Consider the following 25,521-nt stretch of genomic DNA (forward strand, 5'->3'; position numbering starts at 1 on the left):
TAGGAAAAAGGCTCTCCCTATCCACCCTATCTAACCCCCTGATTATTTTATATGTTTCAATTAAGTCACCTCTCAACCTTCTTCTCTCTAATGAAAACAGCCTCAAGTCCCTCAGCCTTTCCTCGTAAGACCTTCCCTCCATACCAGGCAACATCCTAGTAAATCTCCTCTGCACTCTTTCCAAAGCTTCCACATCCTTCTTATAATGCGGTGACCAGAACTGTACACAATACTCCAAGTGCAGCCGCACCAGAGTTTTGTACAGCTTCACCATAACCTCTTGGTTCTGGAACTCGATCCCTCTATTAATAAAAGCTAAAACATTGTATGCCTTCTTAACAGCCCTGTCAACCTGGGTGGCAACTTTCAAGGATCTGTGTACATGGACACCGAGATCTCTCTGCTCATCTACACTACTAAGAATCTTACCATTAGCCCTGTACTTTGCCTTCCAGTTACTCCTACCAAAGTGCATCACCTCACACTTGTCTGCATTAAACTCCATTTGCCACCTCTCAGCCCAGCTCTGCAGCTTATCTATGTACACCTTGGCTAACTTTGATCTGCCTGTACTGCCTGTCAACAAAGCTTTTCACTGTACTTCAGTACATGTGACAATCAATCAATTAATCACAGCTAATTTGTCTCCACTATACATACACAAATCTGGAATATTTTAACCAGACAGTTATTACCCCTTTCACTACATCTTAAATCTCAATCTCAGATTTAAATTTAACATTTTACGTGATATTCAATACAATAGTATCCATTTGACTCCCATAAAGTAGCTATGGTATGTAGCCTTTACCTGGATAGACAGCATTCATTTGCAAGTAATTAGTTACTTCAGTGATTTGAGGTTTTCTTAGATCCCAGTTAATTGTGTTTTTCTTGTAGTCTCTTTCACTGTTATTTGCCTTTGAAGCCTCCCTTCCACCCTCCACCACCGCTCCCCACACATATCCCTCGTATCCTACTTCTTTATCCTACCAGCCTTGAACCTTGATGTCTCAGTCCAGGGTCTTGAAACACATAACCAGACTGACAGACCTTGGTCCTCCCGCTTTTGTATTTTGCAACCCCACCCCCTACTCCAGGACCTTGGTTTATCTTGTTTGTGACACTGACCAGGACTGATTCTGTAATTTGCGATCCATGATACTTTGAACACACTAGTGTGTGTGTGTGTGTGTGTGTGTAACCTACGCATGCCTTGTGTCATATAATAGCACAATAAATACTGTAGACACCTAAGAGTTTTCTAAAACAGCTAACACACTAAATTTAGACTTTTAATGGATATTAGTCTATTCTCCTTTACACTATTCTTCTGTATCATATATGGTATCATACTATGCGGTAAGAGTTCTAAGTTCTTTGTACATTATAATATACTGTGTGGTTATAAGTCTCTCCTTAATTTAAAAATTGTAGCTACGTGTGCTTCATTGCAAAGCCTGAAGTCAATTGTTTGACTCATATTTCACTTTCATTAAATGGAAACTAGCCAAGCAGGGTAAATAAAGGGAAACAAGTGGATGTGGTATAGTTTTTCTAAAAGATGATTGATAAACTACCACACATAAGGCTATCTAACAAGCTAAGAGCCTATGGTGTTGGGGGTTATATATTAGCATGCTTAGAGGTTTGGCTAATTAGTAGAAAACAAAGAGTTGGAATAAAGGGGACATTTTCAGGATGACAACATGTGACTAGCAAAGTGCTGTAGCGATTAGTGATGGGACCACAATTATTTACAAAATAAATGATTTGGATGATGAAAGTGAATGTACTTTCATGAAGTTTGGTAAAGAGACAAAAATGATTGTGAAGGCAAATAATGACAATGGTACAAAGGGTTTATAGAGGGATATGGACAATGAGGGAAAATGTGAAATGCATTTGAAAGGAACATTAGAAGAGCTGAATATTATTTAAATGGAAAAGACTGGAGAAAGCTGCAGTATTGGGGAATTTGGGATCCATTTTCATTAATCACAAAAAGCCAGCATCCACTATAAAGAGGAAGGCAAATGGACTGTTGACTTTTATTTCAAAGCTAATGGAGAATAAAATAGGGAGATCTTATTAAAACTATAGAAGGCCCTGGTCAAACCATATCTGGAATACCGTGAACAATTTTGGTACCCTTGTCTAAGGAACAATATTACTGGCATTGGAGGCAGTTCAGTGGAAGTTCACCACATTGATTCCATGAAGGGTGGGATTATCTTATGAGGGGTGGCTGAGAAAGTTGGGCTTGTACTTATTTGAGTTTAATCGAATGACAGGGACCTTATTGAAATGTAAGATTGTTGAGGGACTTGAGAGGATAGATGCAGAGAGGTTGTTCTTTTTGTGGGAGAGTCTAGGCCCAGAGACCGTCATTTCAGAACAAGGGGTCACCCAATTATAGCAGATGAGGAGTCTTTTTCCTCAGAGAGGGTAGTCAATCTGTGAAATTATTTACCACAAATGGGTATAGAGACTGGAGCTTTAAAAATCTGTCTATCTTGAATATAGTTAATCAGTCAGGGGATCAAGGTTTTTGGGGATAAGGCATGAAAATAGAGTTGAGGAATATCAGATCAGCCATGATCTCATAGAAAGGTTAAAAAGGCTCAATGAGTCTTACAGCCTACTTCTGCTCCTCCACCTTATGATCTTGTTAATTATGTACTTCACTATGACACAAAAGTTTTCATTAATACATATCCCTGAAAAACAATTTGAAAATCCCTTTAATATGAGCATACACCCATGCACCCCATTATATTGCCCCAAACTTAACATTCATAATATAATGAGCACTTACAATAATCAGGAATTCAGAATTTTAAAAATCCAAAGTTTACTTATTCAATAATTGTTCACAAAACATCCAGACGCATGGCTGGATGTGTAGTATTGCAGTGCTCATAAACAACACTGATCTCAACCCCACCTCCAACTGAGTACATGCTTATTTTGACACATTAGTGGAAGAGAGCCCTGGGTCTTAAAAATTGTCTTGAGGAATTTTATCACAAAACACTCTGAATCAACTTGTGGCCTACTTCCATGCTAGTGCAGATCTCTAGCTTTGAATGTGCACTTTTTAAGGTTAATTCTTGGCAGGTCTGAGTTCCAATGTGATGCATGTCTCACCAGTTACCCTCCATGCTGTTGCTTTCTGGTCATTCAATTCCTATCAATATGATCAGGACCTGATCTGCGATTTTAACCAGAAGTCTCACTGCGGGAATAATGATAACTTCTACTTCATGTTAGAACTGCTTGAAGTGGATTGTGGGCCAAAGATTTGTTTCTACTAGTTGAGATGAGATTTGGGGGAATGGTGTTGCCAATGGAAATACAGGTCAACCTGAGAGCTTGTTGTATACCTCGTGTTTTTGGTTAAATGGAGCTCAAAATACATCCAGGCCTTCAATGCATATGTTATCTGCTTTGTCACTTCATCACATATTGAAGTAGCCATAATTTTAAACAAATTTATTAACGCACATTTATTAACAAATATGTAATCATAGTTTTATGTCTCTATGACGATGAACAATCTGTGTTCATGCACAGTGAATGTAGTGCAACCCAATTCACTGATGCCTTCAGCAGAATGCTGATCACTATTGAACATTAATCAGATGGAAACTGGTGTCAAAAGAGTTTCATGATGAAAATGCAAATCAGGCAATTTTTAGCTTGTCAGTGTATTTGAAGAGCAAATGATCTGTTTTTCAGGAGGGGAGCTGCTAATGTTTTTCCTCTGCATCCTTGTTTTGCAGGTGTGGATCTTTCATGGGATATGGTTCCATGGGTATCAATGATTTATAGCAACTTGCTTGATTGCCTAGTCTTAATCTGTGAATTTTTACATTTTGTGCCAACGGGTTACTACTGGAATTGCAGTGATATAGTAAAATGTTTAGAAATTAATAGATCTTGATATTAACGCACTTCACAATGTGTGACAGAAGAAAGCAATGGGGTAGAAATGTTTCAAGAGTGAAATCATTGGCTCTGCAAATGAAAAAGCAGTTTGAATTAAACTGTCTCTTTGCACTTGTGCACACTGGTGGCTTGCAGGACTGGAAGTTATTTTTGCATTAGTGATTCTGAATTGGACACTAACTTTGTGCAAAGGTTCCAGCAGTGTACTGTACAACATTTTAATTGGCTCCATGCCTTTATATAGCTCCTGTCACAACCTCAGAACATCACGAAATGTGTTGTGGTCAATTAAGTACTTTTAAGTGATGTTAATTCTAATAATGTAGGAAATGTGGCAGACAATTGTTACAGAGCAATGTACCACATATGGTAGTGAAGTATGTAACTAGATACTTTGTTTAGCTCCCTTTCCGATCTCAATAGTCTTGTTACATCATTGTCTTTCTCCCTCTTGGTTCAGATATTTGTAGTCTTCATTTAATCATCTCCTTCAGCAAGCTTTCATGTCTTTGAATATAAGCAATCTGAGGAAGGGTCACCGGACCCGAAACATTAACTCTGTTTTTCCCTTCACAGATGCTGCCAGACCTGCTGAGCTTTTCTAGCAATTTCTGTTTTGTTTCCTGATTTACAGGATCTGCAGTTCTTTCATTTTTTATTGGGCAATCTGACTGTTGCCTTTTCTTGATAATGTTCACTGATGATCTTTCCTCCTTCACCATCTTTAGAACTTTTTCAGTGCTGTCCTTGCAAACAATCGTATTTCAAAACCTTATCATATCTGAATGCTGCTTTCATAGGTCCATTCTTCAGACCCAGACATCAAGACAGTCTGATATCAGCCTTGAGAAAACTACTTTAAGATACTCCCTGAGATGTTACTTCTTTTGTGGGATGTGGAAGTCATTGGTGAGGCCTTCATATTTTGTTTGCTCTTAGTTGTATAGATATCGCTCCCTAAAGGAAGTTAGTCAACCAGGGATAGTAAGAACTCCCGTTGCTGGAGTCAGAGATAACACAGTGTGGAGCTGGAGGCCAGGCGGCATCAGAGGAGCAGGAAAGTTGACATTTCGGATCGGGACCCTTCTTCAGAAAACCAAGTGAGTTTTTAACGACAATTGGCAAGAGGTCATCAATAGGTTAGCTTTTGATTCCAGATTATTACTGAAGGCATAATGCACCTTCTGCCGTACCAGGCTTTGAACACATCCCCAGAATGTTAGCCTGGGTTCCATGAATTACAGAATACAGTGACATTACCAATATGCTGCCACCTCTGATACTATTTATATTTAAATTAAATGGTCCCCTTGTTCGAGTCATACTTAACATCAAGGAAAGTTGGAAGTCACATTGGCACATGGGAGTCCAGAGTATTCTGTGATATCTGCGCACTTTGAGTTCTTCTGGCTATTGCGAGTAGTGAAATCAGTCTAACATCGAATGCAATGCATACCATAGAAGTATGATAGGGCGTTAATGAGGTGAGTTTGGTACGATAGTGCAAGAATATTCACAAGGTGTCATGGAAACAAAACTCATTGTGCCTATATATGGCAAGACTCACAACTATGTGCTGAATTGGATAAAAAATTGGCTTGAAGGTCAAAGACAGAGGGTGGTGGTAGATGGTTGCTTTTCAGACCGGAGACCCATGACCAGCAGTGTGCCACAATGATCACTGCTGGGTCCACTTTTTGTCATGTGTATAAATGATTTGGATGTGAAGATAGGGGGCCTGATTAATAAGTTTGCAGATGACACCAAAATAGATGGTGTAGTGGAGTACAACAGGACTTTGATCAGATGGGCCAAAAGACAGAGGTGTGGCAGATGGAGTTTAATTTAGATAAAGGTAAGGTGTTGCACTTTGGTAAGGCAAATCAGAGCAGGACTCATACAGTTAATGGTAGGTCCCTGGGGTGCAGGTGTATAGGATGCTGAAGATGACATTTGGCACACTTGTCTTCATTGCTCAGAAGATTGAGTATAGGAATTGAGATGTCATGTTGTGGCTGTACAAGACATTGGTGAGGCCAGTTTTAGAACACTACATACAATTGTCCTCGCCCTTCTATAGGAAGGATGTTGTTAAACTTGAAAGGGTGCAGAAAATATTGACAAGGATTTTGCCAGCTCTGGAGGGTTTGAGTTATCGGGTGAGGCTGAATAGGCTGGGGCTTTTTTTTTCCTGGGGCATCAGTGGCTGCTGGGTGACTTCATAGAGGTTTATAAAATCATGAGGGTCATGGATAGGTGTATAGTGAATGTCTTTTCCCTCGGGTGGTGGAGTCCAAAACTAGAGAGCATAGGATTATAGCGAGAGGAGAAAGATTTAAAAACGACCTGAGGGGTAACCTTTTCACATAAAGGGTGGCTCTTGTATGGTATGAGCTCCCAGAGGAAGTGGTAGAGGCTGGTACAATTACAACATTTAAAAGACATCTGGGTGGCTATATGAATAGGAAGGGTTTAGGGGGACATGGGCCAAATGTTGGAAAATGGGACTAGGCCAGTTTGGGATGTCTGGTTGGCGCAGGTCAGTTGGATTGAAGAGTTTGTTTCTGCACTGTATAACTCCATGACTTCTATCTACAGGTCATCTTTACAGCTGTAGATTCATCGTCTCTCTTTGCTGTCTTCGAACACATGGCTCTTGTATCTTAACTTATTCCTGTTGGTTGGACAGCTTCTCAGTCAAGGGTCACCATATCATATCATCCAGTGTTTTTTATTATCCAAGAATTCTGTAGTTAATCCATCTACAATTGCTGCATATTTCGAACAGTAATTTTCAAACCTTCTTGAAAACAATTACAGAAACTGTTGGCATTTCAATGATAATATATATTTCCCGTACAGTTACAGCTTTTGGACTAAAGGCTGTCACAGTGAGCAATTTTCAATATTTCTGGGTAGGTGCACCATTCTAGCTATACCAGAACAGCTTGGCAAGGATGACAACTAATTCTGTAGCACAAGTCTTTAGAATTACAGATAACAAAGTGTGGAGCTGGATGAACACAGCAGGCCAAGCAGCATCTCAGGAGCACAAAAACTGACGTTTCGGGCCTAGATCCTTCCTCTGAGGAAAACCCGAAACGTCAGCTTTTGTGCTCCTGAGATGCTGCTTGGCCTGCTGTGTTCATCCAGCTCCACACTTTGTTATCTTGGATTCTCCAGCATCTGCAGTTCCCATTATCACTCTTTAGAATTACTGCCTAGTTGTTTTTAAGAATAGCTTTTGCCTGATCCATTGACCAAATCTTGTCTGAATATCCACTTGTGTGATGGAATTTAAAATCAAATGTTGTCTGACAATAATTCAGTAAGATACTTTGGGATGTTTTACTTCCTTAAAGAGGCTTGATAAATACAAATTGTTGATATGTGTTGGCAGAATTCAATTCATGAAAATTGACAAAAGGAAGATATCGCATATGGCCCCAAAAGTTACATGAGATCTGGTTTCTGTCCAGGCCCAGAATGAGGAACTACATGCGATATAAATGATTGGAGCCAATGCCCTGAGCTCAGGCAGCCACACCCCCTTGACTACCGTTCATGAAAAATGTCCCTATATGTGAGAGACAAAATTTGTCAGGAGCCGTCCCTCTGACCAAAAATTTGACTCTGTCATGCTCGTTCAATCACAGGATCTTTCTGGTCTGCATTCACTGTTGATAAGTGCACTAGTGAGCCTATCATGAGCATCAAAAGCGGGACAAAACCAGCCTTTGTTAGGAGATCCAGCTTGGCGGATAAGTAGCTGTGGTGCATGAATCCCTGCCTTGCTCTCACTGCAGCTTTGGGCCTCAGAAATTTTTATCAGTGCAGCTCTGGGCCTTATCGATTGCTGTCAATGTGGCTCCAGCATTTGGAATTGGTGTTAATGTAGCTCAAGTTCTCACCTACTGGTGTGAGAATGGTTCTAGCCCTCAGGGTTTGCTGTCAGCATGGCTCAAGACCTTCAGCAGTATTTGTGTGTGTGTCTCCAGGCCTGTCGATTGCTGTCAGAGTGGCTTAGGGAGTTTGGAGTTGCCGTCAGTGCACCTATGGGGCCTTGGGGATGGTGACAGTTACTGTCTTGTATTGAGATGACATTTCATCAAAACAGCTTTACTGAAAGTGATATGATCCCAGCTAATGGTAATACTGGACAAGTCAAACTCTAGAGTGCAATCTGACGTAATAGACCATAGTTTTACTTTTATAATTTGGTTATCATCTTGTTCAGGCACTGAATATGACACTGATAATATTCACAAGAGGCTGCCAATGTACTTTTAACAAAAGGACATTAAACTTATTACACACAAGTACACAATTTTACATGATATAAGAAATATTTGAAATGGTCTTATTACAAATATCAAAAAAATTCAACTCTTTTACCATTAACAATAATCTTTCAAATATTGAAATCTCGCTTTAATGATCCTTGTACCATTGGCACAACTGCTCTTGACTTTGTTTCAGTGAACTTCAACTTTCATTTCAAACTATCTTCTTTATTTAATGTTACTTCAGGAGTCAGATCTCTTATTTCTCTAGATGGATTATTTAAACTCCTCTTCCATAGCTCCGTGTTTCTGGAAATTCTCGTTCTTACATCGAACAAGTCAAGCTTTTTTTGTCCATTTCTGGCTATTCGAAAGACTGCTAGATTTCACTGCTAATTGTACAGGTTCTTTCTCCCTGAGCGACTTGTTTTTCTCTGAAAGATACCTGCACATTCATTTACCTCCTGGACGGTTCCACCTTTCTGAAAATAATCTGTTTCTCTTTCCTCATATATCATAGGGTAGTCAACTGCCTGTTCTCCCTTTCTTTTATACTTGTTTTTCTAAAGCACTGGACTCGGGTTTTTTTTAATTTAAAACCTAGTATAACAAATATCCGGATATCCTGGTACCTCTCATAGAATTCAAAAGTGAAACGAAGTCCCTCCCTTCTCAACCCACACAATGTAGAAATGCAGATCTAACTTATACATGGTTCCGTTCACTTTAGAAAGGCCGGTTTCAAATAATATCAGATTGCAAACATTCATCACAAAGAGACATCTTAACCTGAAATATTAACTCTGCTTCTTCAAGCTGCCTGAACCGCTGAGTATTTTCGGCATTTTTGTTTTAGATTTCCACTATTTCCAGGATTTTGCTTTTATAAGAGAATACATCAACTTGTATAAGATGTACATGAAGATGGAAAGGCTAGAAAACTTTTGAGAAACACAATGGTCCCAATGCAATAAAAGGGAAATACCACAAAATATGACAAACTTCATACCGTCATTGTGGCTACGCATGTCCAAGACAATATTACTTACTCTAGCAGATAATTTAGAATACTGTTACAGGGGCTGAGGTACGGGACCGGCCCAGAAGTTGCAGAACCCTCACTATTAACCCAGCAGTCCAGCGTCCTTTTCACAAATGGATGCAACGATGCTTTGATAATCCAGGGACGTATTACCAGGGCGAGAAAAGGTTGCCTAACGTAGTGATGAATACTGCATTTAATCACATCTCTTGTTTGGAAAATAAAAGTGCTTCTTAAATGTTGAAACGAGAAACTTATTGACGAGGGTTTTGACTTGAAGGTCCGGTTCTGCTCGCCAGCAGGAGGCGCGGGTGTGTGAAGTGACAAGTCGGCACCGAGCGCCCGGCCGCTGGGGCTGAGACGGTGGAAAAGGCAAGAGCAGCCAGGTCAGTCACTGCCGCTCTCTCTCAATCCTCTTTGAGATCGAGCCATTAATGATAAAAAGCCAAGGCGCTCACAACCCCAGCAAGAAGAGGGACATGTATTGTTAGTAACGATAGTAAACAGGAAAGCAGGTTGGAATGCTTTTTGACTCTCCTCCCACCCCCTCTATGTTTGTATTTGTTTGAATGGTGCTCTGCGCATAGCCCACCCCCGCTCTGCTTTGCCGGTGAATTCTAGTCACTGTAGTTCCAATATGCAGCTGGGGCCCACTTTCTCATCACCAGTTGCCGACAGTCCCAGTGCGAGATCCCCAGCTCTCTCACTCTCTCTTTCTCAATGTGTGATCCGGCGTTACATGACGGCCGCAGCTAATGCTGGAGTCGGAGCCTGGGGCTTTAAAAAGACAGCGGGCCCGAGGTTAGCGGCGTGACTCTGACACACTGGAGTCAACCCCTCGACTCTGCGCGGTGCTTTTTTTTTCAAAAATGTTGAGACTGTGCTTCGTAAATGCTGCCTCAGCAGGAAGGAAATGGCACATCTCTCTCTCTCACACACACACACACCGGTACAAGTAGCCCACCCAGCAAAATGGTGCAGGAAAAGCGGCCGGTGCCTGGGCGATAGGGGCTGAGCTGTTGGGTTTGGAGCCTTGCTCACCCGTAGTCCCGCCCCGGCGAGTAGTCTGAGTGCCTCACCGGACCCAGCCAGCCCGGTCATTGCAAACACCAGGGAGCACAGTTTTGGCTTCACGTTAAATTCGTGCCAGCTCCTGTTTGGAAGCTTCACGCTGCCTGTCCCGTCAGCTTCTCTTTTGTGCAACAGCGGCCTGCTCCCCGCTGGAGTCGGAAAGCATGATAATCCCTGCTCGGCACTGAAAGGATGACCTACACCCAAAACATTTCTCCGTTTTTAAAAAAAAATCCAACATTTCCCTCAAACACACTGAAGCGCGACCGTTATCTTGAAAACACATTTTCCCGAAAGAATTGTTAACTCCAGCAACTTGCAACGCTATAAAAGACGAGTGCAAACTGTAGTCAGATGTTGCAGGAAACATTTATTGCTTGTCAGTTTTTTGAAAACCAGGTTGGGTTTTTTAAAAAGTAGGCCCGTAAACTTAACACTGACCTCCTTGAAATAGACCCTTTTCATTGACAAACAAATTCATTGAAAAGAGAAGCAAAATGATGCCCTGGTTCTCCAAGTGCAACCACTTCAGCTTGAACGGACAAATGTAGTGACTTATTGTCACTTTTAAACAGGTTTCAATTGCATTTGAAGGGAAGTTCTATTAATTGGACGAGGGCTGAGGGTGAAGAGAAGGACCTCTAACCTTAAGAGGTCACAGGTGCTTGTATCTTGTTTTGGTCTCTTGAACAACCCCAATCTTAATTACTCCACCGTTGCTAAACTTTGCCTTTCAGCTAATTCATGAGTAACCTTTGCAGTTCCCTCTGTATGCTTCTATCTTTCTGTCCTTTTAAGAAGCCTTATCAGTTTGACAAAGATTTTGGCTGTAATGCCCTGATATTGTATTGTGTTCAGTGCTCACATTCATTAAGTTCATGTGAAGTGTCTCAGGATGTCTTATTTTGTTAAAGGAATTGTGTAAAATCTTTGTTTCAGTGCCAATCCAAGTCTTCTAAACTATATGGTTGTAGTAACAGTTGATGACTTTGAAGTTTTGGTTAAACCAGTTAAGGCAAATTTTAATGTTGCTGTGAACCTACAGTTCATGGATGTTTGTTCTGCTTGAGGTGTTGAAGTGAGTAGCACCAATCCTGTTCTCACTGTCATGCTGATAAGAATTATTTGTACTGGGCGTATTTAATTTGGAAGTGGATGATGAAGTTGACTCCTGTTAACTCCGTCTCGTGTTTGAAGGGAAGCCTTTTCCCAGACAATCTTCTACCTGACACCCATCAGCTGTTACCCTTTTACTTGCTCTGGAAGGAGCTGATCTTATTAGGAACCAGGCTGTGTCAGAACAACCAGCACTGGGCACTTGGGTACTCTGAGACCAGGTGTGCTGCCTTTCACTCCTTGCTTATCATTTCTGTTTTGATACAGAGTTAACTATGAACGTTTTGTCCAGGAGTGATTAGTTTTTTAATCGGAAGCAATAGGATTCTGTTTGTGAGACAATTTTGGTTAGTACAGAGCTAGATGAATTGATTTTGTTTTTACTCTGCTGCCTTTGGAAATCAGAAAATAATGACAGAAAATGCGAGAAATTGTCATCTGGTCTGGCAGCAGCTGTGGAGAAAGGAACAGTTAACGTTTCAGGTCTGTGGCCATGGAAATAGATTATGTAATCATTGCATCATTCTATTTCATTATTGCTTTCTGAAGAACGGCTAGGCCTGTATCTTTCAGTGTTTAGAAGAGTCAGAGATGGCTTAACTGAAACATATACGACCCTGAGAGGACTTGCCTGGGCAGATGTTGAAGGGATGCTTCCTTTCCTGGGAGAATCTACTTCCGGGGTGTAGTTTAAATTAAGGGGTTGCCTATTTAAGACACAGATAAGGAACTGATTTGTTCTTTGAGGGTTGTGAGTCTTTGGAATTCCCTTCCTCAAAAAGCAGTGGATGCAGAATGTTTAAATATTTTTAAGGCAGATGTAGATAAACTCTGATTACCAAGGGAATGAAAGATTCTTGGAGGTGTGCTGGAATATAGTTAATAGCATTTCAACCATGACTGTGTTGAATGATGGGACAAGTGACCTACTCTATGTGTTTGGAAATTGACAGCTGTGTTTATTGCATTACAACAATGACTACACTTGAAAAATATATCACAAACATTAAAATGCTTTAGGATGCCTTGAGGTTGTGAAACGTACTATACAATAGAAGTTGCCATAATGGAATTGAGTTTAATTCCACAATGTGAAGACCCTACTTAAAGAGGACCATTCTTCTAAGCAGAGTCCTTCCTTTTAAAAGGGGCAACTGTCACTGTTGGGAAAATCTTACTTTTCTTTGACTTCTCAACTTCTTCATTTAAGGGCATATGAAATAATTTCTGTCGTGCCTGGTGCAAGAGAGCTTGTGCACGTTTATTTTTCTAAGCAAGTACTGCTCACATTCTTTAAGGCTGCGTCACCATTCTGTCTCCTTACCCTCATCTCCATCTTCAAAAGTTGACTCAGACTTACGACCTTTGACCAATCCTTTACCTTCTGAACCTTAACCAAAGGTTTGACATCCATTCCTCTCCCAATTATGTGATGTGCCTTACAATCGCTTTTCATTATAGAGTCAGTATTAAATAAATATGAATAGCTGATAAGAGTACAAGTTAAATTTTACAAGCAAAGTGCAAATATTTCAAGTGAATACCTTAACTTTTATTTTAAGAAATAGTGCGTATGTTTTATGTGCCAGGCACAGCAGAATGGAACAAGGCTTCTCAGGTCTTGAATGGTACCTTCGTTTCATCAGTTTTCAAGAATTGGCTTTCATGTGTTGCTAATAAGAGAAATGCACCTCTAAAGCATCCCTGAAGTATCAGCATACAAGACCCTGTGCCAAAATGTCAGACATAATTTGACACTGAGCCAAAATCAAGGAGATATTATAACAGGTTTGGTTTAAAAAAAATGATGTAATGAATATCTGAACGTGGAGGAGGCATGCATTGAGGTTATGAAAAGAAATCTAGCGCTCAAAGCCTAGGCAGCAGTTGGACAAGAGATGTGAGATTACAGAATAGGCCAGAATGGAGGGAATGCAGATAGAGGGGTCTATAGAGGGATTGAGTACAGGAATTGTGATGAAAAGTGTGAGATCTCTTATAAATATCATTTTTAGGGTTTGGATTTCTGAATAGTATAAATGTGTGTTGGTATGTTTGAGAAGGTTTTTTTTAAATGATCAGAAAATACTTCTGGAACAGTGACCTAACCCAGAATGTGTCAGAGAGCATATGACTGTGAACCCATGGAATGTTAATAGAAGAAGATATTTCTATGATTGGATTTGAGGTGGAGTAAGTGCAGAAGGCCACAGGCTTGATTCAATTCAGAATAATTGAGGATTGATATTACTTCAGCAAACCCAAAGATTTAAGGTTCAGGGTAGTTCAGATGATAACTGACAAGGGTCAGAAGCAAGTATAGTTTCTCTTCTAGAAAGGAGTTTTTTTAGAGTGGGTCAAGGAATAAGTTGCCTGAGCAAAAGTTTAATTTGTGCAGCTTCAAAACCTTGAGAGTTTGGTCAAAAAACTGCAGGTTATTTGAAGCTAAGAAAATTTAAATTCTCAGTTTTGAGATTTTATGTAAGAATACTTTCTGCAACCACATGGGAAAGAGCTGTGGGAGTGTGAGGGGCTGTTGGGAATGGAGGAGGAGTAGACTAGGATATCCTGGAGGGAATGGTCCCTGTGGAATGTTGTCAAGGGAGGGGAAAGGAGTATACGTCTGGTGGTAGCATTCTGTTGGATATGACAGGAGTGGTAGCTTACGATCCTTGGGATGTGGAGGCTGGTGAGGTAGTAAGTGAGGACCAGTGGGACCCCAGTTGTTGTGGCGGGGAAGGGAAGGGGTGAGGGCAGAAGTGCGGGAGATTGTTTGCATAAATCACTGAGCTGTGGATGATTCTGTAAACGTGCTGTTCTAAACACTTCCAAAAATCCCTTTCCCAGAGCAGGTGCACGTGTCCTTGTTTGTACTAGTCTCCCAAGTTCTAACCTGCAGGTCTTGATGGTTTGAAATTAATTTGAGTCACACTTATGCACCTGTTTTGGGTAATCTGGCTTGATTGTGTCCTTGTCTGAGGATTTATGTTCAGGTGGGTTTACAAAGAACTGAGTTTAAACCATACGCCCAGTTTATTTTGAGTTGCTTTTGTGAGCCACAGTGCTGCTGACAGAGGTTCAGGTACAGTGTAAGCACAAGCAGCTTGGCTTTTGAGATCTCACTTACAGGTTATTTTTAAACCAATCTGAAAAATGCGTTGTTCAGGGTGAGCTCAGGAAGTGATCAGAACCATTTCTGATTTCCAGGCAGCACCCGCTGAACAGATCAAATAAGAAACAAGTGCAGGAAATAATGTGCAAGTGAAGGTTTATTCATTTTAGATGTAGTTGGAGCTGTGCCATGTAAACTCCTTTTGCAGGACTACACAAGGACAATGGCATTTTGAGAAAAGTTTTGTCATTTATATTGAAATGAGCAATTAGGAGAAAGAAAGCAAGAATCAGTTTAGCATCAAGAGGTGCTGATGGTAGTGATGCTTCTGTGAGATGTGCTGTGGTATAACTTGTTCTCTTTACATTTTGGCAACTTTCAAAATGATTTTTAAGTATTGTAAAACCTTTCCAAGGAGGTAGAATTTGAGAGATTTTTTTACTCGAATTCAGTTACGTGAATCGCCAAACCCCTGGAAAGGGTGGGACGATCAGGCCAAGCTGTCAAATTACTCATCCTTGTCATGTCAAAGTTTCAGACACATTCAATGTTAGTGAAGAACCTCCTCCAAGAATCATCACTTGATATGACTGAGCAGGTTTTGAAAGTCTGTTTGCAGCAGATGCAGGGTGTCACATTTTGCATCATGGTCAATGCAAGCATGCTTTATAGGCTGTAAGCATACACTATGTTTCATTCCTGCATGGTGTTCCCGACTTGTGAAAGTGTCTTTACTCATTGTTCATATCTTGGCCCTCTTTAACTCATTCTTATCCAAGTAGGTAGATGATTAACTAAATACGTAAAGAGTAACTCTGTGTCCATGCACGGACATGAGCAGGAAATTTGTCCCTTCTGTAGTGTAGCATAAGTTGTGCTTAGTTAAGTTTCAGAAAAGAGCTGTCACACAGAATTAGTCAGTTGTTCAAAACTGTAAAGGCCTTCAAGCATTTTGAAGTTTTAGGATATGTAACTGACTTGTGAAATTAAACAGTGAGCAGGTTACCTCTCTGTGTGACAGTACTGTCATGTGAGATGGGACTGGATTCTGACTACATAAACTGTTAAATAAAATAATTGATTTTTATGATTTTTGCTCATCTGGGCAGGTCAGGGGTATTCCATCACACTCCTGACTTGTGTCTAGTGGATGCCAGGGAGTCAGAAGGTGTGTTACTTGTCTCAGAATTCCCATCTTCCAATCTGTTGTTATCCACAGTATTTATGCAGTTAATCCAGTTAAGGTTTTGGTTAATTCTGGCAGTAGGGGAGTTCAACGACAGTAGTTATTGAATGTGTGCTTGCTACTTCTGTATTATGTATGTCACTTGCTACTTATCAGCCCCAGGTTAAACATTGCCCAGGTATTATTTTATGAGAGAGATGTCTGTTTCAGTATCTGAGTTGCAAATTGTAGCTAACACTTTAATGTCAATAACCTATACAGACTTATGAGTTAGGAGTGAGGTAAGCCATTTGACCTTCACCATTCAATAAGATCATGGCTGATCTCTTTGTATTCTGAATTCCATATTCCCATCTATTGCTGATACCTTTTATTCCTTTTCCTTACAAGAACCTGCCTACCTCAGCCTTAAAAATATTCAATGACGACACCTCCATGGTCTTCTGAGTGAACAGTGTTTCAAAGTCTCTTAATCCTCGGAGAGAAAATTTCCCGTCACTTCTGACCTCAAAAAAAACCTAATTTCAAAACATCGCCCCCCCTAGACCCTAATCCTGGACTCCCCACAAGAAGAGTTATTCTTTAATGTCCACCTTGCTAAGACCATTCAGCCTGTTATATACTTCAATCCATTCATCCCTCACTTTTCTAAACTACAAGAAAAATAGACACAGACTGTCTAATCTTTCCTCGTAAGACAATATGCCCTTGTTCAGTTATTTATTTAGTAAACCTCCTCTGAACTGTCCCCAATGCATTTACATCCTTTTTTAAAAGAGGATCATCAAAGCTCGGCAAAGTATTTGTGATGTGGAACCACGGCTCTATGTACGAAACAACCTCGGGTAACTATCTGTGTGGAGTTTGCACATTCTCCCTGTGTTTGCGTGGGTTTCTTCTGGGTGCTCCAGTTTCCTCCCACAGTCCAAAGATGTGCAAGTTAGGTGGATTGGCTATGCTAAATTGCCCATAGTGTTCAGGGATGTTTAGATTAGGTGGGTTATGAGGGATGGGTCCGGGCGGGATGCTCTGAGGGGCAGTGAGGACTTGCAGGGCCGAAGGGCCTGTTTCCACACTGTAGGGGTTCTGTGAACTGAAGCATAATCTCCTTACTTTTGTGTTCTGTTCTTCTCATGATAAAGTATAGCATTCCGTTAGCTGTCTTGAACATTTGCTGTTCTTTGTACCATTCAACTTCTGCAATTGTTCACCATTTAAATAATGCCCTTCTGTGAAAGTGAACAACTTTGCATTTTCCCACATTATACTCATATCTGCCAGAATTTTTGCCTGCCCATATACCTATCTGTATCGGCCTGTATCCTTGTGAGATCATCTTCATAACCTACTTTCCCATTTTTTTTGTCAGCTGCAGATCCCCTCTCTAAGTCTTTGATATCTGTTTTAAGAAGTTGAGGGTCTAGTACAGACTGCTGCCAACCTTGTCATATCCTGTCAATCTGAAAAGACCCAGTTATGAGTACTTTCTGCTTTCTTCTAGCCAGCCAGTCTTGCAAAATCTTTTGAATCAAGTGGTTCAGACCTATTTTGACACACCTCCAGCGTAGATAGGTTTGAAACCCAAACTTTATGTCCCAGTGGCTGGGACATTATCACTGCAACACAAGACCCTCCGTTATATCCATGGTACTATATTGCTTCTTGTACAATGAATTCCTATAAAAGCAAAATACTGCAGATGCTGGAAATCTGAATGAAACACAGAAAATGTCGGTATGACTCTTCTTTGGAACTGTAATACTTGCCATCTCCTTTCATTTCCAAAGAAGAGGCATACTGGACTCGAACTGTTAATTCTATTTTCTCTTCAAGGGTGCCACCAAACAATGAGCTCTTACTTAATGCTCTAGTCTTTTTATGAGAAATCTTGTCAGTTCCTTCTGGAATTCCCTGTACAGTACATTAAGGTTTTTATCCCTCAGTTTGTTATTCCTTCAAACAATTCCGGTAAATTGGATTAACACCAGTTTCCTTTCACAAAACCATGTGGTGATTGTTTCTGATTACATTGATTTTTTTTCCCCTTGTGCCCTTTATGAGCTCCATAATGATCAATTGAAACACGTTCCTGATGAGAAAACGTCAAGCCAACGGCCTAAAGTTGTCTGTTTTCATCCTCACTCACTTCTTGAATAGAGATGTTACGCTTGCTACATTCCGGTCTGATGGTACCGTTTCAAATTTTATGAAAGTTTTGGAAGTTAAAGTAATGCATATACTACTCATTAGCCACATAGTTTGAGATGCTATTATGAAGTCTATCTGGTCCTGGGGACTTGTCAGCTTGCAGCTCCATCAGTTTGTTTAGTACCACATGATTGTAATTTCACCAATTTCATTCAACCAACCTCTCTCTGACAGGTATATATTTCTGTGACATTTTTGTATTGTATATAATGAAGACTGCATCAAAATATTTATTCACTACTTCAGCCATTACTTACCATGTACAAGCAACACCCCATTTTCACCCTCTAGAGGACCCTTTAGAACAGTCCTTTTGCTCGCATATCCTTTTTAGGGGCCGAGAGAAAAATCTTGTTAACTGTTTTTACGTTTTTAGGTAGCTTCCCCGTGGGCTGTAATTTTTGTTCTGATTAACTTTTTAATGATTCTTCACTGTTCTCGGTATACTGAGCAATCATCTGATCTTCCAACTTATCTTTGAACAAGCTTCTGCTCTTCCTTTAATTTCTTCAGTAAACCATAGATAGTGCGTCCTCACTTTGGATTTTTTTGTATGAGTTGCTGTTCATGATGAGGGTTGCTGCTACCATACTGCTTAAATGTAGGCAATTCTTAGATCTGTTTGGTCGAATGTGATAGAGGAAAACCATTTCTTGGTTTAACTAGTAGAGGCTGTTGTAGTTACAAAGGTATAGTTCAATGCATGTAAGCAACTAGTTACAGGTTTCATTGATGTGATAGACATTGCTACAGGGACTTTGAGGAAGGCCAGATGTTAGGACACATTCCTTTGTTCTACCCACAAGTCCACATGACATCATCACAGTGACTGTTGCTTGTGACACTTCTCAATCTATACCCTTACAGCCCCACGTACAAAAACGACCAGGAGTGATTCAGAGAATTCCAGGCGTTGGCTGCATGTTTTTTTTATATATTTCTACATTGGGTTGTTGTTTGTCTAGTCTTTAGAAAAGCTTTCCCAATTCCAATATGGCTCTCCTGCTGTTAGATTATACAGCCAACTGGGCAGGGTGTGCATTTTTTGTTTCCACTGCCCAGGTTGATGTAGTGAGGTGGTCTGTTTGGTATTATTCTAAATTTACTGATCTGAGAGATTTGAAATGGTTGAGTGGCTTGCTAGGCCTCATCAGGGGATAGTCAATCACATTGCTGTTGCTCTCTTGCCTCACGTATCCTACACTGGGTAAGGATTTCTATTTTCCTCCCCCAAAGAATATTTTATGACAGTCTAGTGGTTTCATTGTTATTGAGGGATCTTTTTTATTTTGGATTTTTTAATTCACTGAATTCAAATTTCCCTTGTTGCAGTGATTGGATTTGAACATGATCTCCAGAGCATGTTTTAAGTTCACTTGAGGGTGTTGGATGTTGCTTGGGTTGGCCAGCATTATATCCCATCCCTAATTGCCTTTGAGAAGGTAGTGACTAGCAACCTTCTGAGCTGCTGGATTGCTACTCCAGGAGCATTGCCATCATGCTGTCATTTCCAGTGATGTGCATGCCTCCTTCCTCAGCCCCATCATTGGTGTCCACCTGGGCCCTGCCCACTGGAACCTACTCCCTAAACCTGATGTCTCTATTGTAAAGACTGCATCTTCTGTTTTTTTTGATTGAGGACTGAAATGGGAACAGAACAGTTCTAAGAACCAAAGTGAGATAACTCCACAGAGGCTGGTATCCCATCACTGAGTCACCGTTTATTTACACATGGAAAGTCCTTGACACTGATCCAACTCCCTCAGAGCCAGCTCTGAGAGTCTGGAATGTCTGGCATACTTGTTGTTATCTGACAGCCAGGGCTCCCTGATTGGACCACATTAACAGCCCCAAACAGGGAACTCATATTCAATGAGGTCCACCTGGCTGACCTTGTTACAATCATGGTACAGGGATTATTTAAAAATTGCTGTATGTCATTGTTCCTCTGTAACCAGGACCTATTTATTTGCAATAAATAGTGATTCTTGGTAAGTGCAGAATCTGGGTCTGCCTTTTCTGTCAACCTGATTCTAAAATACAGGTGACTTGAGGATTTTTCTGTTTATAAAAAAAAACTTCTTTGAAAACTCCAAGTATAATGGTCTTGATTTCTAGTACATTATCCCAGTGAGGTGTAACTTTACCACAGTCTCCTTTTTGAAAGAGTTGGATGTTGGGTAAATGCAGGATTGACAGAATTGTTATATACCCCTTCAGTGGAGTGACCAGTTGATACTCACCATTAAGGTTCAAAAAGAAAATAATAGACCTATAGGTAGGCCTTATAGGATACCTGATGCACAGTGAACTGAAGTGCAAAATGAATCTGAGATGCTTTTCAGAAGGGGAAACATGCTCAAAAAGAACTTGGAAAAAATAAAGCCTTGATGAAAGCTGATATAATTGTGACAATTCCCTTTGTGTGTGGTTGTTTCTGATACCGAAATCATGAACATCTCATTGCACTGCTCTGTGTTTTCACTCACTACTTGACCCTTAATTTTATCAAAGTGATGCCGTCACTGATTTGTACTGGTTACTGATTGTTCATTGTGCTACTCATTCATTATTCAGTTTATAGTTTTCTGCATTTTTTGCTCTCCATTTCTTCCTCATCACTTTGTCTGGATAATCCCATTCAAAGTAAACATCCTTTATTTTTGCTACATCATTTCTCAGCTCAATGGCAGGTAGACTATTTGGCTCAACCCTTACCAGTATAGTGTGTCGAACAGAGAACTAGGAGTCTCTTGATCCTCTTTACGGGCCATTCATTGAGATCATTGCTGATCTGTGTTTTAACCCATTTCTCCACCTTTGTTCCATATCCTTTAACATTCTTAACAAAAAAAGAAACCGATCAAGCTTTGAAAATTTCAATAATACTTTTAAACGTGTGTAGTTGCAATTCCCCTTCTTTTATTGCGTGTAGGTAAGTGTCAATGTCCTTCATTTAGTGCCTTATCCCTGGATAACTGCTGAGGTTCGACACTTGCAATACAGGACCTTTGTTTCTGAAGTGAATAGCATCATAGTCATCTTTCAGATGTTTTATTCCTAAGAATTTTTAAAAAGCACTTGTTTAATATTTGTATGGAATGTGCATGTTGGTGGCTCGACCAACTTTATTGTGAATACCCAATAGCTGTATAGAAGATGATGGTGAACTGCCTTCTTGAACCACTTCAGCCTTTGCGGTGTAGGGACACCCACAGTGCTATTAAGAAGGAAGTTTTCAGATTCTGACAAAGCAACAGTGGAGAAATAGGAATTATAGTTTCAAGTCAGAGTGGTGTGTGGCTTGAAAAGGAATTTGGTGGAGTTCTCCTGTATCTGCTGCCCTTGTTCGTTTAGGTGATAGAGGTCTTAGTCTGGAAAATGCATTTGGGGGAGCTTTGAGCAATTGTTGCAGGTCATCTTATAAATGGTACGCACTGCTGCCACTGTGCATTGGTAGTGAAGAAAGTTAATGTTGAAGCTGGTGGCTGGGTTGCCAGTCAAGTCGGCTGCTTTATTCTGGATTGTGCCAAGTTTCATGGCTCCTGTTGGAGCTGCACTTATACAGGCAAGTGGGGAGTCTTCCATTGTACTGTTGCTGTGTGCCTTGTAGGTGGTGGACAGGGCTTTAGGGAGAAAGAGGTGACTTTCCCACAGAATTCCCAGCTTTAGACCTGCTCCTATATCCACAGTCGTTATAGGGTAGTTCAGTTTATGGTCACTGGTAACCCCCAGGATATTTATGGTGGGGCCTTCACTGAAGATAATACCACTGAACACCAAGGGATATGGTTAAATTCTTCCTTGTTGGAAATTGTCATTGACTGGTATTTGTATAGTGCACATGTTACTTGCCACTTCTCAGCTGAAACCTGAATGTTCACTGCATATGGACATAGACAGCACCAGAATCCGAGGAATTATGCTGAAAATGTTTAATAAACAGTGAATGTACCCAATTATGCTGAAGGTCAGATCATTGATTAAACGATTGAAGGTGGTTAGGCCTAGGACATTTCCCTGTGGAACTCCTGCATGGATGCCCTGGAGCTAAGATGACTGATCTTCAACAATCACATCTTCCTTTGTGCACTTCAGTCAATGGAGGGTCCTACCCCGATTCTCATTGTCTCCAGTTTTGCTGGTGCTCTTTGGTATTGAACTTGGTTGATGTCAAGGGCAGTCACTCTCTTCCCTGGAGCTCAGCTCTTTTGACTGTGTTAGGATCAAAGCTGTAATAAGGTCAAAAGTAGAGTAGCCCTGGCAGAAGATAAACTGAATGTCTGCGAACTGGAAATTACTTTGCTTGTGCCACACATAGATGTACAGCACGGAAACAGACCCTTCGGTCCAACTTGTTCATGCCAATCAGATGTGCTAATAGCCCCTTCCATCACTTTACAGATTATTAGGTGGAGACTGGTTGAACAATGTTTGGCAGGGCAGGATTTATTCAGCTTTTTGGACCTAGAGGAAAAGACCTTGTCTATTTGCCCTATTCATGCCCCTCATGATTTTCTAAACTGTATAAGGTGAACCTTCAACTTCCGATGTTCCAGAGATAATAACCTCAGCCTATTCATCTTCTCCCTATAGCTCAAACCTTCCAACCCTGGCAACATTCCTGTAAATCTTTTCTGAACTTGTTCAAGTTTCACAACATCCTTCCTGTAGTGGGGAGAACAGAATTGTACATTGTACTCGAAAAATCGCCTAACCAATGTCCTGTAAAGCCGCAACATGACCTCTCAACTCCCATGCTCAATGCACTGACCAATAAAGGCAAGCATACCAAATGCCTTCTTCATTATTCTGTCTACCTGTGATTCCACTTTCAAGTAACTATGAACCTGACTCCAAGGTCTCTTTCTTTAGAAACACTCCCCAGGACCTTACCATTAAGTGTATAAATCCTGCCCTGATTTGTCTTTCCAAAATACAGCATTTCATATTTACCTAAATTAAACTCCATCTGCCACTCCTCTGCCCAACGGCCCATCTGATCAAGATCCTGTTGTACTCTGAGGCAACCTTCTTCGCTGTCTACTACATCTTCAATTTTGGTGTCACCTGCAAACTTACTAAGCATACCTCCTATGTTCACATCTAAATAATTTATATAAGTAATGAAAGGCAGTGGACCCAACACCGATCCTTATGGCACACCACCGCTCACCGTCATCCCCTCTGAAAAATAACCCTCTGCCATCACTCTCCATCTCCTATTTTTGAGCCAGTTCTGTATCCAAATAGCTAGTTCTCCCCATATTCCGTGTGATCTAACCTTGCTAACCAGTCTACTATGCAGTGCCTTGTCAAATACCTTACTGAAATCCATAAAGATCACATCCACTGCTCTACCACATCAGTCCTCTTCATTACTTCAAAAAATGCCATCAAGCTAGTGAGACACCAATTTCCAACGCACACGAGTCGATGTGAAGAGAGATGAGGCCCTCCCAAGGGAACTTAGGGAGTTAGGTGGGAGGTTGAAAAGCAGCACCTGTACAGGTATAATCTTGGGATTACGCCCTGTGCCATGTGCTAGTGAGGCCCGAAATAAGAAGATAATATTGAATGACTGGCTAAAGAGCTGGTTAAGAGGACAGGGCTTCATTGGGCAGACACATGAACACTGGATCATTAGGATCTCTTCCAGAGCAATGGGGACCTGTACAAGAAGGACAAGTTGCATCTGAACTGCAGGGGCACCAATGACCTTACAGGGAGATTTGCTAGTGCTATTTGGGTTGGTTCAAACTAGTGTGGTGGGATTAGGGATGGGGGGATGAGACAACACCACTAGGTCAGTATGTGGGGTGATTGAAGAGAAGGTAGAGGTTAAGTTGAGTAAATCCATTGAAAGAATAGCCAGGATCAGGTTAATGAACATGAATTAACGAAAAAAAAGGAATATTTTGCAGTTCTGTTCACCACACTAGAGGGAGGATTTGGAGACTTTGAAGAGGATGCAAAAGAGGTTAACAGCATATTGCCTGGAATGGAGTTGATTGGCTATAAACTAAAGTTGGACAAACTTGGATTGTTTATCACAGATCATTGGAAGCTGAGGAGCAACCTGATAGAAGTATGTAAGATTATGAGAGGCGTGGATAGTTAGAGCCATTTTCACTGAGCGAAAATGTCAAATACTAGTGGGCATAGGTTTAATGTGATAGGGAGCAAGTTCAAAGGAGATGTATGAGGCAAGTTTTCACACACAGGGTATAGGTGTCTGAAACAGGTGCTACCAGGGAAGACAGTAGAAGTCAATATAACAGCAGTGTTCAACAGGTATTTAGACAGACACATGAACAGGCAGCGAATAGAAAGATATGAACCAAATGTAGGCAGAAGGGATTAGTTTAGAATAGCATGATGATCAGGACAGACTGGAGTAAACCATTTGGCATGTTAATTCTGGTCTTCTGTAGTAAAAACATTCTTGCTCTTGATACAATTGGTTTGATGAGATCCCAGAATACATTTTGACCACACGAATGGAATGAAACCATTGTAGCATGAGGGAATACTACACTGTCACAGATGACACCTATCAAAACAGACGTAAAACCTTGTTCAAGGTGGGATGTATAATATTCCATTGTTTCATTTGAAGAATAGCAAGTGGTTCTGTAGTGCCCTAGGCAACATTCAGCCTTCAATTTGCACCAATCAAGAAGATTGAACATCAATCTCACATTGTTATTTGTGTCACACTGTTGCAGGCAAATCAAGTGCTGCATTTGCTGACATTACAACAGTGACAGCAAAGGTAATTTATTGGCTCTGAGGTGTTTTGGGATATCTTTGAGTCATGAAATGTCCTTTAGAAATGTAGGTTTGTCCTTTGATTCATTCGTAAGCAGGAAGAGGAAGGAGCTTATATCTCCTGTGAAATTCTGTCATCATTATTCTTCATGGCAAGGATACAATTCTTTTTTAACAGTTCTGTTCTGCGGGAGGGTCACTGGACCCGAACCGTTAACTCTGATTTCTCTCCACAGATCCTGCCAGACCTGCTGAGCTTTTCCAGCAACTTCTGTTTTTGTTTCTGATTTACAATATCAGCAGTTCTTTCAGTTTTTAATTCTTTGCTTAGTTGGCCGCATTTGGTTCTCTTTACAGGCACTGTGCCTGAGAGACAAACAGGAGGTGACTCCTGTTTATTTAAAGTTTATTTTTAGTATTGGAATCATCCAGTCATTCTCCATGTGGTTTTGTGCTGTTTTATTATAGTCCTGGCTATGCTGTCAGCATGTTGTCTCTATTAGGCTCCAAGAGACACATTCTCTTCTAGTTACCAGCCATTTCATATTCAGGCAGGCACTAATTCCACAGAAAGAAACAAATAATTTTGAAAAAGTAAATTTATTTTCATATAAACAAACTGAAGTCATGAGGATATTAATAGTCTGCTTGAAACTTATGATTCCATTTCTAGTTTGTTCAGCTTTCCTAAGACTAAAAGAAGCCATAAGACGAGGGAGTACGCAATGAAAGGCAGGACACTAGGAAGCTCAGAGGAACAAAGGGATCTTGGGGTGCTTGC

The 25,521-nt window shown here is 40.7% G+C and overlaps 1 protein-coding gene across 7 annotated transcripts in view; it reads left to right on the forward strand.

Annotated features, from left to right (window-relative positions):
• Positions 1–9,531: 9,531 nt before the first annotated feature.
• Positions 9,532–25,521, forward strand: part of elmo1 (engulfment and cell motility 1 (ced-12 homolog, C. elegans)) — a 253,660-nt gene continuing 237,670 nt past the window's right edge. For 4 of the 7 annotated variants that reach the window (XM_059652972.1, XM_059652997.1, XM_059652995.1 and 1 more), the window contains exon 1: positions 9,578–9,662. The gene's annotated coding sequence lies outside the window, so the exon portion shown is untranslated. The other 3 variants (XM_059652979.1, XM_059652983.1, XM_059652977.1) reach the window with 3 other exon arrangements.

Source organism: Stegostoma tigrinum, chromosome 2 (genome assembly GCF_030684315.1).
Source record: "Stegostoma tigrinum isolate sSteTig4 chromosome 2, sSteTig4.hap1, whole genome shotgun sequence".
NCBI classification, from domain to species: Eukaryota; Metazoa; Chordata; class Chondrichthyes; order Orectolobiformes; family Stegostomatidae; genus Stegostoma; species Stegostoma tigrinum.